Below are 18,528 nucleotides of genomic sequence, written 5' to 3'. Positions count from 1 at the left end.
CATATAGTTTAGCTATGTGGTGTAAGGCCAGCTTCCTTCTCCTTAAACTTAGGGGTATCTCTCCCATCCCCACCAGCAAAGCTGGGATTGGAGTTGTGCAAAAAGCCCCACTACATACTCTTAACGCTTTTGCCTGCACCCTATCCAGTGCTGCTAGGTTTGTTTTGGCTGCAGCCCCATATGCCAGGCACCCATAATCAAAAGCTGAGCGAATCATGGCTCTGTAAATCATTATTTGTGTGTCTCTGTTTGCTCCCCACGTACTCCCAGCAAGGCATCTCATCACATTTATCACCTTTTCACATTTCCTCACTATTTTTTCTATATGTTTTTTCCACGTTAACCTCTCTTCAAAAATAACTCCTAGGAATTTAAACTCTTTGACTCGCTCTAAGGGCTTGCCATAGATATTCAGCCCCAGGTTTTCAGTCTTCCTTTTGTTTGTAAAAATAACAAATTTTGACTTTTCCACAGATATTTTGAACCCCCATTTCTCAGCCCAGGCCACTACTCTATCCAGTGCCCCTTGTATCTTCCCTGTTATAAACTTAATATTCCGCCCTCTTTTCCAAATTGCGCCATCATCAGCGAACAATGATAGCCCAAAGCCTGCCGGCAAAACTCGAACCCCCACACTTCCTGTCAACAACGTAATTTCCCTAACTTCCCCGGAAGTCCCGCCCCCCAGCCAAAGCCATTGGCTAACACCCCGTAGCCAGCCGCTACATCATTTATGTCCAAAACTCACCAACCACTGGCCCGTTCTCCTTCCTGGCTGCCCTCGGCTTTGCTATGCACTTCTTCATGATGCGCAGCATTTCCCGCTTTGCCACACTATAAAAAATATGATTTCTAATTGTTGGACTAATTAAAGTTTTCAAGTTAGTCAGACTCAGAAATAAGGTTTCACTATGTTTAACTACCAAAACAATATCTGGCCAGCAAACTTCTCTCTATCGTTGCATCAAAAGGTATTTTCAAAACACTACAACAAGGATTTTTGAGTTGCAGTTAGGCAAATGTCTTTTTGTTGGAAACCCCGTAGATTCCGTTTCAGGGGCACGAGTGAGTGGGCGTCAATATCGACCTTGTGGCTCGCCAAGGATCCAGTTTTGACGATTTGTCGAGTATTTATTTGGCTTAAAATGTAAGTGTTTTTCTTTTGTTTTCTAAAAAAGGGATGTTAACGGAAAAGTGCACCGTACTATTTAAATTGAAAGATGGAAAAAATGCTTTGCTAGCTAGACTACTGATATTTTGAGGCCATATGGCCCCAAAATAATATATTTCACGAACGGGAACAAATGGTCTAGCACTAAGGGCATTTAGTAGTCCTGTCAGTCATACAAGAAGCGTAGCTCAGGGAGTGAGTGTTTGAGGTGAGGCTCGCCACCGTAGCAGAGATTGTGAACAACAGGTACCCTGGTTATAATCGACACCCGTGTAATATACATAAGATGTGTTTTTATTCGAGTTTTAGTTTGCCACTGACATTGAGTCATGACCGTGGTTAAGCGTGTGTCGTCAAGATGGCGGTCGCCGATAGCAATGACTTAAATGTAAAGATGGTCACTTTCTACGTGGGTCGAAACGAGGGTAATACATGTTTATAGCTATGTATGGTTAAGACATTGTGGTGATAACAAACTGTGTGAATGATGAACTGGGTAAATATTTTCGGATACTGAATGAGCAGTGTGTATTGACAGAAAAGTTAAGCTAATTATTACCCCGCCATATTGCTCTAGCCCAGGGTTCCCCAAACTACGGCCCGCGGGCCGGATCCGGCCCCCAGCATCCAAAATCCGGCCCACGGGAAGTCCCAAGTTAAAAAAAAATATTTTTAATTTAATTTTCAATTATTATTATTTATTTTTTTCCTAATCCATTTTCTACCGCTTGTTACTCTCTGTGTCTCCTAGCCGCACAGGCAAATCATATTGTCTAAAAATAAATTTTCCCATCAATAATGTGACAATGTTAAATGTTGATGAACATAAATAAATAAATAAATGATAAATGGGTTATACTTGTATAGCGCTTTTCTACCTTCAAGGTACTCAAAGCGCTTTGACAGTATTTCCACATTTACCCATTCACACACTGATGGCGGGAGCTGCCATGCAAGGCGCTAACGAGCAGCCATCAGAGGCAAAGGGTGAAGTGTCTTGCCCAAGGACACAACGGACGTGACTAGGAAGGTAGAAGGTGGGGATTGAACCCCAGTAACCAGCAACACTCCGATTGCTGGCACAGCCACTCTACCAACTTCGCCACGTGATGTTAAATGACAAAACGGATTAACTCGCTGGAATATAAAGACAATGTGTGTATATATGTATATATATATATATATATATATACATACATACATACAGCCCGGCCCCGGGCCAAATTTTTTTAACCCAATGCGGCCCCCGAGTCAAAAAGTTTGGGGACCCCTGCTCTAGCCGTAGGCCGGGAATATCCCCCCCTCGTTCAAATGTGTTGTGGGTACTAGTGCTGCCGTGATTAGTCGACTGGGAATTCACACGGCGGGCGAGACAGAGAGACGTGAGCGTAATGTAGGCGTATCAATTAACACCGCCGCCGTTTATTTCACTATATTTTCAAGATAGTTGACCATAAAAAGGCAATTTTTTTAGCCGACGAGTTGTCCTACTATTGACCGCCTATTTATGTTTGTTCTCCCGTCTCAAACGGCTCACTGTAATTCACTTCCACAAGTCTGTGCGCTGTGCGTGCCCTGCTGAAAAAGCAGATAAACTGATTTGTTTTATTTATTAACTGTCGTACTTATATGTTTATTGCACTGTATTTAATAGGTGTAGGAGTGTATTACATTGACACACTCCACTATACCTGCCCTACCACTCCACTACATGCTCCTCCAACATAAAGCACCCCACTATACCATCAGCCCTGAAATTTGAAGTCAAAAGCTCACATTGTGATTAAAGTTAAATGCCATTTTTCCGCTGATTGTGTTTTTCAGATATCTGAAGAATTTCATCGCATCACCAGCAAAGACCTCCTGAAGACTTTCAATGAGTCCCTTGAGAATTATGTGCCTCGCCTGCTCAGACTGTAACGGGCTAGAAAGGGAGCTTTTGGTCAGCAAATAAAAGACTTCCTGGATAAGCTTGATGAACAGGTAAGTGATGGACATGTGTCAGTAAAATGGATCTTATCAGTCATTGTTATATGTTCTTAGTATGTGCCATTTGATAATTATAACAGTTTTTGATCTGCAAAAGTGGAAAATGCACTAGTCCGAAGGCTTGAAGTGTTTTTTTTCCATTTTCTTGAGCATGCTACTGGTCAGACTTGCGGTCTACTGGTCATTACTAAAAACAACTTTTTATTTTGCCATTTGTATAAATCCACTATGGTGCTTCACTAATGTATATGCTTATGTTTTCCACTGTATACTCTACAGACATCAGACAATGTGTCTCACCGAAAGATGACAGCACTGAGATGCCTCCCCGTTTGTCCGGGACGACACAACTAAGTTTTTCCTGCAGCATTTGGTAAGTAATAATAACAATAGGAAATTTACTTGAAAATTACAAGTAATTTGGCCTAATGTAGCTTTAATGGAATAGTTCAACATGTTCATATTCTAGCTTGTTGTCCTGCTCTCTGGTTTAAGATTCGTCGATAGAAACCATTCCTTTAACTGTGCATGTATTTTTGAAGAAGAATCAGGCAATGGTTCCTCATCGCTTGTTAGATTAGCTCAAATACTGGTAGTCTATTGGTAGCCTGCCTTCGCCAACAGTCAGAAGATAAACTTTACAACTCTATTCCGACTACATGGTGTTAGTTTTAAGTTGCAGAAGAGAAGACGACGTTGCTGATGAATGTCTGTTGAATATAAACTAAATTCACCCTGGCTCACAGTCGGCGGCAGCAAGCTAACACTTCCAATTGACTGCTAGTTTTTGAGCTAAGCTTACTTGCGATGAACAACCTTCGCCTATTCCTTCAAAAATGCACGAACAGTTAAAATGAATGATTTCTGTTGCCTTGTCTTGAACCGGAGAGTGGGGCAACAAGCTAAAAAACTATTACTATTTTAACATTTTGAGTAGGATCTCATAGCTGATGACAAAGATTTTATGCATAATACACTTTGTGTAGATTTTATTTTGTGCCCAAAGATGTTTTTCAATGCCCAAATGTCATATTCTTTAGCCAATGCATATAACAATAAAGAAAAGTTCCTGCCCCAATTTTTTTTAAATATTTAATGGTTAATGTTCTGCCTTCAATTAATTTGAAAGTAATTTAAAGGTTTTTTTCAATTTTTTTGAACATTGTAAAATTGTAATCGTTCCCAGAAGATCCATACCAGTCGGGCCCTAATTACATCCTTTTGTTCGACCTAACACTCAATCATGCATCTGTTATTATTCCTCAGAAAACTGACCCTGAAGAAAGAGTGCTCAGATTGGCATCCTTACAATCCTTGAAGAAGATGATCCTGCTGTATCACCCAACGTACGGGACTGGGCTGTTGTGTTGGAAGGTTCAATCGTGCTACATGACCTGCCAGACCTCGGTACCGCCTTTGCATACCTCTTTGGCCTACTTTATGCTATGAACATTGATTATGCAAAGGAGATGAAGTACACCTTTGAAGCAATTCAGTCTATCTTTTTCGAGTTTGGCTCTCAGTGCTCTCAGCGGACAAGGTCTCTGAAAACCAAGCTTTTGCTGTGACTCTTAATGTGGAAGCCAACCTATGTTTTTTGCCTGTTCTAGTGCATTGTGGTTGGTGCTCATATAAAACTTCACGGCCAGTGATTTAAAACATGCAAGACCTCACGGAAAACAATTGTATTTTTTTCAAATTGTATTTACAATTAAGTGAGATACACAATTTATTTTTATTTTATTTTTTTCAAAATGTATTTCAAATTGAGTGAGATTCACAAAATGCCATCATGCTACATAACCCGCCAGACCTCGGTACTGCCTTTGCATACCTCTTTGGCCTACTGTATGCCATGAACATTGATTATCCGAAGGAGATGAAGTACACATATGAAGCCATTCAGACTATCTTTTTCGAGCTTGGCTCTGTGCTCAAGTCTCCTCTGCCTCTGAAATAGATTAGCTGCTGCTGCTCTTGCTGCAAAACATCAAAAAACACTTCTTCATTCACACACAGAGTAAAGCCTTTTGAAATGTATACATTTGTACAATAATACATATTCATCTTAGTACCTAAATTCTCAAAAATGAAAATGTAGTTTGATTAGGATTGCTGGAAGATGACGCAAATGCAACCAATCTCCACAAATTATTTGCAGCCTTGCATCTTTTTCTAATGCAGACAACTTCCCAGCATATTTTGGCCAATCAAATTTGTATCTGAGCGGCGTTTAAACGTGTTTTTCTAATGCTGACAACTTCCCTGCATATTTTAGCCAATCAAATTTGTATCTGAGCGGCGTTTAAACGTGCATGTCAACTGTAACTGGTAACAATATATCCACTTTTTATTGCTACTTCCGGGTCCTGTTTAAAGCACTAAGCCTTCTGGGTATTGTAGTATATAAACATTTAGCAACACACTGGCAGCCTCACTTCCTAGTTTACATATATTTACTCAACCTAAAGTCCTCCAAGGAAAGACAATTAGGAACATATTTTCATTTGCAATGCTGCCCTAAAAAAAGAGGCAGCATTTAAATGACTGAGATGTTGAAGTGTGAGTATGCAGTGTTTCCCATAAACTGCCAAGATACCTGTGGCGGTGGGGGCGTGGCCATGGGCGTGATCACCATGACATCATTGATATTTTAATTAATAAAATAAAATAAGATAAATAAATTAAAAACATTTTCTTGAATAAAAAAGAAAGTAAAATAATATAAAAACAGTTACATAGAAACTAGTAATTAATGAAAATTAGTCAAATTAACTGTTAAAGGTTAGAACTATTAGTGGACCAGCAGCACGCACAATCATGTGTGCTTACGGACTGTATGCCTTGCAGACTGTATTGATATATATTGATATATAATGTAGGAACCAGAATATTAATAACAGAAAGAAACAACCCTTTTGTGTGAATGAGTGTAAATGGGGGAGGGAGGTTGTTTGGGTTGGTGCACTAATTGTAAGTGTATCTTGTGTTTTTTATGTTGATTTAATAAAATAAAAAAAACGATACCGATAATAAAAAAACGATACCGATAATTTCTGATATTACATTTTAAAGCATTTATCGGCCAATATTATCGGCAGACCGATATTATCAGAAACATTAACAATATATAAAACAATTCAACCTACAAATGAAAAAAACAATTTGTGAAGATTTTTTTAAATCTAAATGAGGAAGTCAGGATTAATGGCTACAATGAGCACGCATGATACCGCATGATACTGATAAAGCATGTTCCCCCTCACGAGAAAAATTGTGAAGAACTGCTTCAATATGATGTAAAATACATGTGCAAACACACGCACACCTTCCTGGAAACGGAACTTGAAATGGTATCGATAACAATAGGAAGAAAAGGGTTTCCTCTTTTTTTTTTTTTAAACACAAACACACGCACACATTTTTTACTGAGAAACCACTTGACACCTGATCTGACAATCTATGGTGGAAACAACACAATAGAGGGGGGTTAATGGACACGTGGGAAAGCTTAAGTATATTAATTAAGAACCATAAAGCTGCCTGGCTGGCTTTGACAACAAGAACAACAGATTCCTGGGTATGCTCAGAAGCGCTAATGAATATAATCAACAGTTGTTCTGGGGTGGGCAGCAGACGTGCAGTGTGGTCCAGATGGAGCTTAGTAGATGTGCGGCACAAGGAGGAGGAGAAAACCAGCCATTAACAGCACATTTCTTTTGTGCTCCTGTGTTATCCATCAGCTTAAGAGCTTTTTTACAACGGGACCTAACCTCTCCACCTCCCAGACTTCTCCCCGAGGCCGAACCAGCGGCTGCTGTCCAAGGTGGAAGCGGGTGATGATACCATCCACCCACTCATCCCCTCAAAAATCCCCCTCAAACCCCCTGGGCTCTACTGCTACACACACTGCCTGGAAAAGTTAACACACACACATAGTGCTCTGTTCTTTGTTTCACTGTTTGTTATCATCTCTGATCTTCTCCATCAAATTGGATTTTGTGTAGTCGTCAGAATTCACGGTATTGCTGGAAAAATACAGGGACGCATTTAAAACACGCATTACATGTTTTTAAGCGCATGTGTTTACCTTATTTCAGTAGCGGCGTGAACAGCAGCAAAATCCATCTGCAAAACATCAAAAAACACTTCTTCATTCACACACAGAGTAAAGCCTTTTGAAATCTATACATTTGTACAATAATACATATTCATCTTAGTACCTAAATTCTCAAAAATGAAAATTTAGTTTGATTAGGATTGCTGGAAGATGACGCAAATGCAACCAATCTCCGCAAATTATTTGCAGCCTTGCATCTTTTTCTAATGCTGACAACTTCCCCGCATATTTTGGCCAGTCAAATTTGTATCTGAGCGGCGTTTAAACGTGCATGTCAACTGTAACTGGTAACAATATATCAACTTTTTATTGCTACTTCCGGGTCCTGTTTAAAGCACTAAGCCTTCTGGGTATTGTAGTATATAAACATTTAGCAACACACTGGCAGCCTCACTTCCTAGTTTACATATATTTACTCAACCTAAAGTCCTCCAAGGAAAGACAATTAGGAACATATTTTCATTTGCAATGCTGCCCTAAAAAAAGAGGCAGCATTTAAATGACTGAGATGTTGAAGTGTGAGTATGCAGTGTTTCCCATAAACATAAACAGCATTATGAAAAACAGTCAAATAAATGAAAATACTGGTCGATGTGCAAATATTGACATTAAATAAATGCTTAAGCCAACAAAATGTGCAAAGTATTGTAATTAAGAAATGAATAGTGTACAACTCAGGCTTTAAAGCCATATTGGTAACAATATATGCAAATAAATAACAGTCACATTAAGCAAGCAGAAACAAACATGTCTTACAGAATATTGTAAACATCGGAATAAACCTGCGTCTGAACATCTGTGACAAAACAAACCTGTTACCCTCTTCAGTCATTTACGGAAAAATCAAACCAACTTCAGTATCTCCTTTTCCACGGATTCCCTGCACATTGTGTAAAGCTTAGGAATAGCTGTCTTGGAAAAGTGCTTTCGGCCAGGTAGAACATAACGGGGGTCGAGCACGTGTATGAGATTCTTGTACCCAGACTTCTCAACTATGCTGAGCGGTAGCATGTCCTTCGCTAATTGATACACCACTGCATCCGTCATTTTATCTTAAATTAAGGAGTTGCTTCCTTGCTGCTCTGTCATTAGCCTTATCATCCTCATCTTGAGGAAAGAGACTGCGCTAGAGTAGCTATGTTTGTAACGTATGGTGTTATCGGTGAGGTCGAAGATTCAGCCATTAATCCTGCTTGTTGTTCTGTATTTTTGCCATCTTGTGTGGAAACACAACGATACAAAATGTTTCTAAAGTCTGCCACAGCAAAAGGCTTATATTGAAATCTGCCGCTTTTATCAGGAAAAAGTGGATATGCGTGTCCCTCCAGCTTTTTTTTAAGCGTGTGTTGTATGCATGTGGTTCATGTGGGTGTTGGTCAATGTAGCCTTCCATTGAGCCATTAACAGTTACAGGAGACCACAAAGTCTGGCTCTGTTGTGTGTTGTTCAAGAATGTCTGATGTGCATGTGAGAGACTGTCATCTACTGGGGGAGGGCATTTGTTTATGGCAACAAAATGGTCTGGCGTGTAAAGTGAGGAGTTTTGCGTTGACTCATGCATTATCTGCTGTCTAGTAAGATTAGGAATATTCGGGAGGTTTTCCGCTGGGTGGCTGTTATTTTGGGGCTTAGGCACCAGAGGTGAATTACACTCAGGAGACAGCGTTAGTTTTGGAGGAGGGTTCAATCTTAGAGAGGCTGTGTGAACACCGTCCTCGTTTGTCACAGGAGTAGGGGGTGGACCAGAGAGCTTTGTTTCTGTTTCGACCACCAGGGCTCCTCCTGTGACTGTCAAAAGTGGGTATAAAGATGCCTCCGGCCTTACGTCATAGGTCGGTGGCTTAGTCAAAGTCTGGGCGGGTCGTTTGAATTGTCTTACGCATGCGCGGCAGACAAAAAACCAATCAGTCAATTCTGTCATTAATCATCGGTTCTTTTGTTGCATTTCGTTTTTCCACGTAATCCCCGTTTACTTTTATCATACGCCAAACTCTTAAATTATCTCCCTGAGTGTTCCATTTTCACCAGCGCACACACACACACACATGCACGTGTAAGCACTCACGCACATACAAGCAAGTGCCTACAGCCCTACGCACACACACACACGCACACGTAAGCACTCTCTCTGCGTTTCACTTTACCATAAAACTTCCAGTTACTTTTTTATTTTATTTTTTATTTTACCAGACGTTTGAGTTCACAACTTTTCGAGTATTGTAAACTCCCTCTTAACCCTTTCAAGGAACGTTCTCTTTTCTTTCTTTCTTTTCTTTTTCTTTTTAAACTCTACCTGCTAATTCCATTGTCGACAACAGTGCATTCAATTGATTATTAAACAGTAATGATTCATCACATTTTCCCCAGCCGTCATCACATTATTTTCTGTCACACTCCTTGGCCATTGTGTCTATTTTTCCTTAATTTTAGCGCACACTAAAGTGTCGCCGGGACCTCACAACCAGGGAATCTTTATTGTATTTATTACAAATGGCCTCCAGCCGTGGAATTTATCATATGGTACAGAAGGGCCTCCTCCCGTACGATTCTTAATTTTAACGCACACGTTAATGCCGTAGGGAACTCGCACCAGGGAGTATTTATTGTATTTTACAAATGGCCTCCAACCCATCCTTAATTTGTGTGCACATAAAAATGTCAACAGGGATCTTACAACCAGGGAGTATTTACTGTACCATATGATGGGCATCCAACCCGTTACTCTTTTAGGCGGCGACCAACTACCCAGGGTGAGCCACACCCAACTATTAGTTCACTCGTCAATGAAACTGCCCGTCACGGTAATCGAGACACAATGACGTGAGTTGACCACTTATTTACAATTTTAATGCAATGGCAGGCTCGGCAAAAATGCAATCAATCTATCAAAATCACCATTCTGTGTCTGGGGTACAAAGCAGTGTTTAACTTACAGACTTCTGGGCAGACTCCTAATGCAGATTTTATCTAAAAAGAAAGGTTCTGCTTACCTTGAATTATGTTTTGGCCATGTGAGTCTGTCCAGAAGATTGCAAGAGAAGGTCCAATTGTCAGCGTGTCATCTCGGACGAAGCCCCCAAATTGTTGCGTTTGACCAGATGTTCCTCCAAGTGGGATGTAAAACGCTGGTCAGTCCCAAGTTCCTTAGATGACACATAAACTGATCTCGAATATACCACCAAGCACAGTATAGGTATTTTGTAATTTATTGTCAAATATTTGAGAATAGAGACCAGCCTCGAACAACACATACAAATGCGTAGCCCAAGTTGATCTGAAAAACATCCCGGAATGCACTCTCCTCTTCAATATTTCACCCCCCCCCCCCCCCCCGCCCTCACTTGTCTCACCTCAAACACATGCTCATTGTGCTTCTTATCTAGAGTTGGGCTGCAGGAAAGCAAGGAGGATTCCTTCTCTCTGCCTTCCACCCCAAGGCCATCCCCAGTGCAAGCACTTTGTCATGAGATAAAAAGAAAAGCAAAGAGTACAATATGGAACATTAGCTATATGTAATATGACTATGAAAATTAATAAGTAACACAAAATATGGATATATGAAGATATATATATATCTTTCAGTCTGTAGTCTCAAAGAAAGTGACACTGGTATTGTACAAAAGCTCAACTGGCTGACTGTCTTACGAAAAAGGGGGCATCACCCTTGATGCTTTTGAAAGCACTGAGTGAAGGAAAATGGGTTCTTACCTAAGTTGAATTTATTGTTTCTGTTGTTTAAAAAAGACATGTATTTGTTCTCAAGAAACATGTGCTATTTAATTTTTATTTATTTATAAAAGATAGGGAGATTGTTAACATGTTTCTGGGTTAACGCATGTGCAGTGTTTGTGTAACGCATGCGCAGTGTTCGTGGGCGGGAAGAGGGGATCGAGTGTTTCCGGTTTTACCTCTGTGCGTCAGTTCATTAAAGTTGTGAACCAGAATAGACGTCGTGTTTATTCACCCTCTGTGAGGATTGTACTCACTTTAGTTATAATTGTATTGTTGATGGTTTGGTCAAGTGTATGAACGACTTTTCAGTGGCAAAGCGGGAAATGCTGCGCACTATGAAGAAGTGCATAGCAAAGCCGAGGACAGCCAGGAAGGAGAACAGGCCAGTGGTTGGTGAGTTTTGGACATAAATATGTAGAACTCCTGACTTCAAGCAGCAAAAGCAGATCGCTGCTTGAGTGTGTGCAGAGAAGGTGCACATTCCTGTATTGAAACAAGCTCGCTTTGTGTGCCCAACATATTTACCCCTCCACGTGAAGGACTTTTGTCAACTGTTGAGAGCGACTTATAGCACTGTTTTTTGTTGGTAAATGAAAGACAATGAGGGATCATACTCACACTTCAACATCTCAGTCATTTAAATGCTGCCTCTTTTTTTCAAGTGCCCCTGGCTGCGAGTAACCCCTGGCTGCAGCCCGCAGATCGAGGAGGGGCTTATTTTCCCTCAATGTGGGCGGGTCTCAACGTTGAGCCCGCGGGCTCCATCTGGTGGCGGAGATCCGGCAGCACACATTCTCAAACGTCAATAAAGCTACTTTTAACTTGTCAAAAGTATTTTTTTTACCATGAAAAAACAATAAAATATATATATATATATATATATATATAAACCATAGTATGGAAAAAGGTTAATGTATTTGATAGACTTAGACATTCCTACTTTTAACTTGTCAAATGTATTTTTTTTTACCACGGGGGCTTCATCTGGTGGCGGAGATCCGGCAGCACATTCTCAAACGTCAATAAAGCTACTTTTAACTTGTCAAATGTATCTGCCATCTTTTTTGTAGTTTGATTCCTTTTTTATTATCTTTATTATTTTCTGTATTGATCCTACACTATTATTGTGGTTTTTTTGTTACTTCTGATATGGCCTTGCCACGGTTTACTTGCTTATTTATTTATTTATTTTTTGTGTCTTTTTATTTTGTATTGTTTTACATCTGATCAACTTCTGTGACTTTCCTTTTCTTTTTTAAGTGTGAACGGTGAAGAGGTCCTCGAGAGGTGATCTTGGGATCACTTCCTGAGGATCCTTGATGCCGAGGAATGTTCATCCATCTTGCTGCATAAATCCATTTGATGTCATTAAAATTCATCAAGAGCAACGTGTGTGTATGTTTACCCTTTTCCTGTCTTACTAGTGGTTATTTTGTCAACTACAGAGAGTTGCAGGTGTTTATTATATGGTATTACTGTATATACAATACCAGTCAGGTTTTTTCACACATTCTCATGCTATTTAATGACTGTATATTTTGTATTTTTTTATATTTTAGAATATGTTAATCATTAATAAATATAAAACCATTTTTTGTGAGGGACATTTTAAAATATTGTTGCCCGAAACATTTTAAAATGTTATATTTTAGTATTTAAAAAATATTTTCCCCACGAATAATTAAAATAAACTAAATAAATATTTGCATGTTATATTATCTAATTCATTATTCATGTTTATATTAATTAAATGTAATATGTTCAATATTTACAACGTATATATGTATATACACTGTATATATATATGAATATATATTTATATATATATACATATATATATATATATATGCATGTGTGTGTATATATATATATATACGTGTGTATATATATATATATATATACACGTATATACATTTATATGTATATATATATACGTGTTTATATATGTATATATATATATACATATATATAATTATATATTTGTATTATATACAAAAGTATGTGTGTGTACATATATATATATGTGTGTGTGTACAGGATGTATATATCAATCCATCATTTTTGTACCGTTTGTCCCTCTCGGGGTCACGGGGGGTGCTGGAGCCTATCCCAGCTGCATTCGGGCGCCACCTCATTGCAGAGCACTTTTATAAATGATGACAAAACATACTGTATTAGTTAGTATAAAAGTATATATAATTATATACAATAGATATATGTTATATAAAATAATATATTTGAAAATGAATGCAGTATTAAATGTAATTCATTTTAATACATCAATTTTAAACAATATGACGAAATATACAGTATCAGTGTGAATATACAAATACTAGTATACAATATATATATATATATATATATATATATATATATATATATATATATATATATATATATATATATATATATTACGTACAATAATATATATGAAAAGAAACGCAGACTAAGAATACAATAAAATTAGAAAGTGTTACTGTTTTATTATCCATTCATTATAAACATCAGCAACTATAACCTGGTCTATGGCGTACTCTAGTGGTAATTTGCAGAACTGCATATGAGAAACCGGTGGGAGAGACATTACAACTGCAGACTTTCATATAACGGTACAGTGCCACTGTAAGTAGATAAAGCATCAATATTTTTAGTAACAAAATACGTTTTATGATGACTTAGTAACTTCTTTGCTATCTGAAAAGGGCCAAAAATTATTTATTGTAAGCATATACTGAAAGGTAGATATTTGAAAACCTACTTTTACATTTTCCCCATCATCATTTCTCTGTTTGGATGAGTTGATATTGTTACCAGAATTGTGCATGTATTTAGTAAAGGAGTGATGAATAAAATGTATTTTATTTTGAAGGGAAAACCGACATTAAACCAGCAGTAGTCTATGTAATAAAAATCAGTTGTGCAATGAGATTATAATAAAACTAATTGGATTTCATGACTTTGATTGATTGATTGATTGATTGAAACTAGAGATGTCCGATAATATTGGCCGATAAATGCTTTATAAAATGTAATATCGGAAATAATCTGTATCGTTTTTTTTATTATCGGTATCGTTATTTTGTTTTTGTTTTTTTATTAAATCAACATAAAAAACACAAGATACACTTACAATTAGTACACCAACCCAAAAAACCTCCCTCCCCCATCTACACTCATTCACACAAAAGGGTTGTTTCTTTCTGTTATTAATATTCTGGTTCCTACATTATATATCAATATAGATCAATACAGTCTGCAAGGGATACAGTCCGTAAGCACACATGATTGTGCGTGCTGCTGGTCCACTAATAGTACTAACCTTTAACAGTTAATTTTGCTTATTTTTATTAATTATTAGTTTCTATGTAACTGTTTTTATATTGTTTTACTTTCTTTTTTATTCAAGAAAATGTTTTTAATTTAGGTCCAGAGACTTGTTAGGTCAATCCAAGTTTGGTATTGGTTATCGGTCTCATAGCAGCAAAAAAACAAAACAAGTAGAGATGTCCGATAATGGCTTTTTTGCCGATATCCAATATCGTCCAACTCTTAATTACCGATTCTGATATCAACCGATTCCGATATATGCAGTCGTGGAATTAACATATTATTATGCCTAATTTTGTTGTGATGCCCCGCTGGATGCATTAAACAAAGTAACAAGGTTTTTCAAAATAAATCAACTCAAGTTATGGAAAAAAATGCCAACATGGCACTGCCATATTTATTATTGAAGTCACAAAGTGCATTATTTTTTTAAACATGCCTCAAAACAGCAGCTTGGAATTTGGGACATGCTCTCCCTGAGAGAGCATGAGGAGGTTGAGGTGGGTGGGGTTTTGGGGTAGGGGGTAGCGGGGGATGTGTATTGTAGCGTCCCGGAAGAGTTAGTGCTGCAATGGGTTCTGGGTATTTGTTCTGTTGTGTTTATGTTGTGTTACGGTGCGAATGTTCTCCCGAAATGTGTTTGTCATTCTTGTTTGGTGTGGGTTCACAGTGTGGCGCATATTTGTAACAGTGATAAAGTTGTTTATACGGACACCCTCAGTGTGACCTGTATGGCTGTTGACCAAGTATGCATTGCATTAACTTGTGTGTGTGAAAAGCAGTAGATATTATGTGATTGGGCCGGGACCCAAAGGCAGTGCCTTTAAGGTTTATTAGCGCTCTGTACTTCTCCCTACGTCCGTGTACCACTCCGTATAGCGGCGTTTTAAAAAGTCATAAATTTTACTTTTTGAAACCGATACCGATAATTTTCGATATTACATTTTAAAGCATTTATCGGTCGATAATATCGCCAGCCCGATATTATCGGACATCTCTAAAAACAAGTATCGGATTATATCAGCTTGCATCTAAAATGTGCAATACAAGAAGTCCTGCAGTGTGTTTACTTGTGCAAATATGGACAGCCAGTTAATATCTACATGTCCTCCAAAAAGCAAACAAGGTTGGTCTTTTCTTCTGTTCTGGTCAGGTAATTTACAAAAAGTAAACTAGGTAAGTGATTATGTAGGCTACTAGGAGCTAGCAGCGGCACACAAGCTAGACATAAGTAATAAGTGTCCTTAAAGGCCTACTGAAATGATTTTTTTTTTATTCAAACGGGGATAGCAGATCCATTCTATGTGTCATACTTGATCATTTCGCGGTATTGCCATATTTTTGCTGAAAGGATTTAGTATAGAACAACGATGATAAAGTTCGCAACTTTTGGTCGCTGATAAAAAAAAGTCTTGCCTATACCGGAAGTAGCGTGACCTCACAGGAGGAAGGATTCCTCACAATTCCCCATTGTTTACAATGGAGCGAGTGAAGGACTAGAGAGGCAGTGCAGGGTGTATTTTTTTTCCGCTCTGAACGTAACTTAGGTACAAGGTCTCATTGGATTCCACACACTCTCCTTTTTCTATTGTGGATCACGGATTTGTATTTTAAACCACCTCGGATACTATATCCTCTTGAAAATGAGAGTCGAGAACGCGAAATGGACATTCACAGTGACTTTTATCTCCAAGACAATACATCAGCGAAGCTCTTTAGCTACTGAGCTAACGTGATAGCATCTGGCTCAAATGCAGATAGAAACAAAATAAATAAATCCCTGACTGGAAGGATAGACAGAAGATCAACAATACTATTAAACCATGGACATGTAACTACACGGTTAATAATTCTCAGCCTGGAAAAGCTTAACAATGCTGTTGCTAACGACGCTGAAGCTAACTTAGCAACCGGACCTCACAGAGCTATGATAAAAACATTAGCGCTCCACCTACGCCAGCCAGCCCTCATCTGCTCATCAACACCTGTGCTCACCTGCGTTCCAGCGATCGACGGCGCGACGAAGGACTTCACCCGATCACAGATGCGGTTGGCGGCTAGCGCGTCTGCTATCCAAGTAAGTCCTCCTTGTTGCGTTGTTACAGCCAGCCGCTAATACACCGATCCCACCTACAACTTTCTTCTTTGCCATCTCCATTGTTCATTAAACAAATTGCAAAAGATTCACCAACACAGATGTCCAGAATACTGTGGAATTGTTCGATGAAAACAGAGCAGAGTGTATGGTGACACATTGGGTACGAATACTTCCGTTGCCGTCGTGACGTCACGCGCATACGTCATCATACATAGACGTTTCCAACCGGAAGTTTAGCGGGAAATTTAAAATTGCACTTTATAAGTTAACCCGGCCGTATTGGCATGTGTTGCAATGTTAAGATTTCATCATTGATGTATAAACTATCAGACTGCGTGGTCGGTAGTAGTGGCTTTCAGTAGGCCTTTAATTTAACAATATTGCAGGCTAAAACAGCACATTTGTCAATATGAACAAATATCAAATAAGTATAGTTGCATATTACACATACAAAGTATTCATGGTATGTTATGTTATGGTCTTTAATGTCATTGCACAAGTACAACGAAACTTTGTTTTCAGCACAAACCCGTTCAAGATTGGACAAACAAACAGTGTACAGGGTTACAGAACTGGAACGCTGACAGGTCGCCAAAAGGCGACCCGTAAAAGATGGGAAAAAGGTCAACGCTGGGGAGGATGAGTAAAAAAATACAAACGAGTCTTGAGTGTTAAAAAACCTCCATTGCAAAGCACATATAAATATTACAACAAACAACTCAAGACTTGCAACAGAGGGGAGGGAGTGGGGGCTACGGTGGAAGGCTGCAGCTCTTCAAGCGCTGCCCAGTTGTCCATCACCCCTAAGGGATTTGCGTTGGATGGGGGTGTGGGGTATGTGTGTGTGGCGTATATTTTCCGTGGATGCATGTGTGTGTAAGCCTGCAGCGTGTCTCTGTTCCGCGGCCTTGGTGTTCTTGCAGCTGCCAGTCAGTCCAAAGTCAGCAACAACAGGTGTGTGTCAATGAGAGACAAGCAGGGAGTTTGTTGTGTCTTCGCCGCACTGTCCTTCGGGAGAGTTTCGAAGCCAGGGAAACAATCCAAGTTAGAATGTTTTGTATGCGAGTAAAAATAGAATGTGCTTTTCACTCTAAATTGTCTATTACTGGTCCTCAAAATCATCGTGCTGAAATGCATCCAAAGCTGAAGCATGTTAGAAAGTACCCAATAACAAACGTGTCCGCATCATTCAACTTACTGCGTCATGATTAGTGTGGCCACTGGATGTCGCCAAAAAAACAGTTACCACTCCACTTCCAGACTGTTAATAATAAATATGTTAGTGTTTTTTCATACCTACCATTGTTCTCTGGTTGACTAATTTTAACTTGATCAAACCTTTTCTATAATTCTACAATACAAAATAATAAATGTTTGTGCTATGATTTGTGCTGATATCAGATCGCATAAAATATTGGTAACGACCATTGCTCAAGGTTCCACTATCGGTATTGTATCGGAACTAAAAAAGTTGTATTGGGACAACCCTACTCTGATTACTTGCTAAGTATATCAGCAAAGTTGCTAATTTGGCAACACTGATCCTTCCTGCTGTGTAGGGCTGGGCGATATGGACTTTTTTTAATATCTCGATATTTTTAGGCCATATCGCGATACACGATATATATCTGGATATTTTGCCTTAGCCTTGAATGAACACTCGATACATATAATCACAGCAGTATGATGATTCTATGTGTCTACATTAAAACATTCTTGTTCATACTGCATTAATATATGCTCATTTGAAACTTTCATGCAGAGAGGGAAATCACAACTACTGTAAGTCAATTGACCAACACTGTATTTATTAAACAGTTATTAAGCAGTGGCACAAACATTCATGTCATTTCAAAACAGAAAGTGCAAGATTGTCAGAGACATTTTAAAACAAGCTATGAGTGCACTTTTGTGCATGATGTCACTAAGATGACATATCAAAACAACACTAAATTAAAGTGCACTTTTTGTACAGAACGCCACTACAATAGTTTAAAACTAATAAAGTGCAATTTTGTGCATGATGTCACATGAGATATTTCAATAAGTGTCAAATAAAAATTAGCTGCATAATAGGAAATCAAATCCTTC

At 38.6% G+C, this 18,528-nt stretch overlaps 1 long non-coding RNA gene across 3 annotated transcripts in view; it reads left to right on the top strand.

The window, feature by feature from the left end:
• The window catches only part of LOC133657597 (uncharacterized), a 32,885-nt gene extending 20,324 nt beyond the window's left edge, over positions 1 to 12,561 (top strand). For 2 of the 3 annotated variants that reach the window (XR_009827293.1, XR_009827291.1), the window contains 2 exons: positions 8,216 to 11,405; positions 11,675 to 12,561. This is a non-coding gene — a long non-coding RNA (uncharacterized LOC133657597). Of the gene's footprint in view, positions 1 to 1,062; positions 1,148 to 2,995; positions 3,155 to 3,439; positions 3,534 to 4,426; positions 4,568 to 6,903; positions 11,406 to 11,674 lie in introns of those variants that run through there. The other variant, XR_009827292.1, reaches the window with a different exon arrangement.
• Positions 12,562 to 18,528: the final 5,967 nt, after the last annotated feature.

The sequence above is a fragment of the Entelurus aequoreus genome, linkage group LG09 (genome assembly GCF_033978785.1).
Source record: "Entelurus aequoreus isolate RoL-2023_Sb linkage group LG09, RoL_Eaeq_v1.1, whole genome shotgun sequence".
Lineage (NCBI taxonomy): Eukaryota > Metazoa > Chordata > Actinopteri > Syngnathiformes > Syngnathidae > Entelurus > Entelurus aequoreus.
This window is presented reverse-complemented; position numbering and strand designations above follow the sequence as displayed.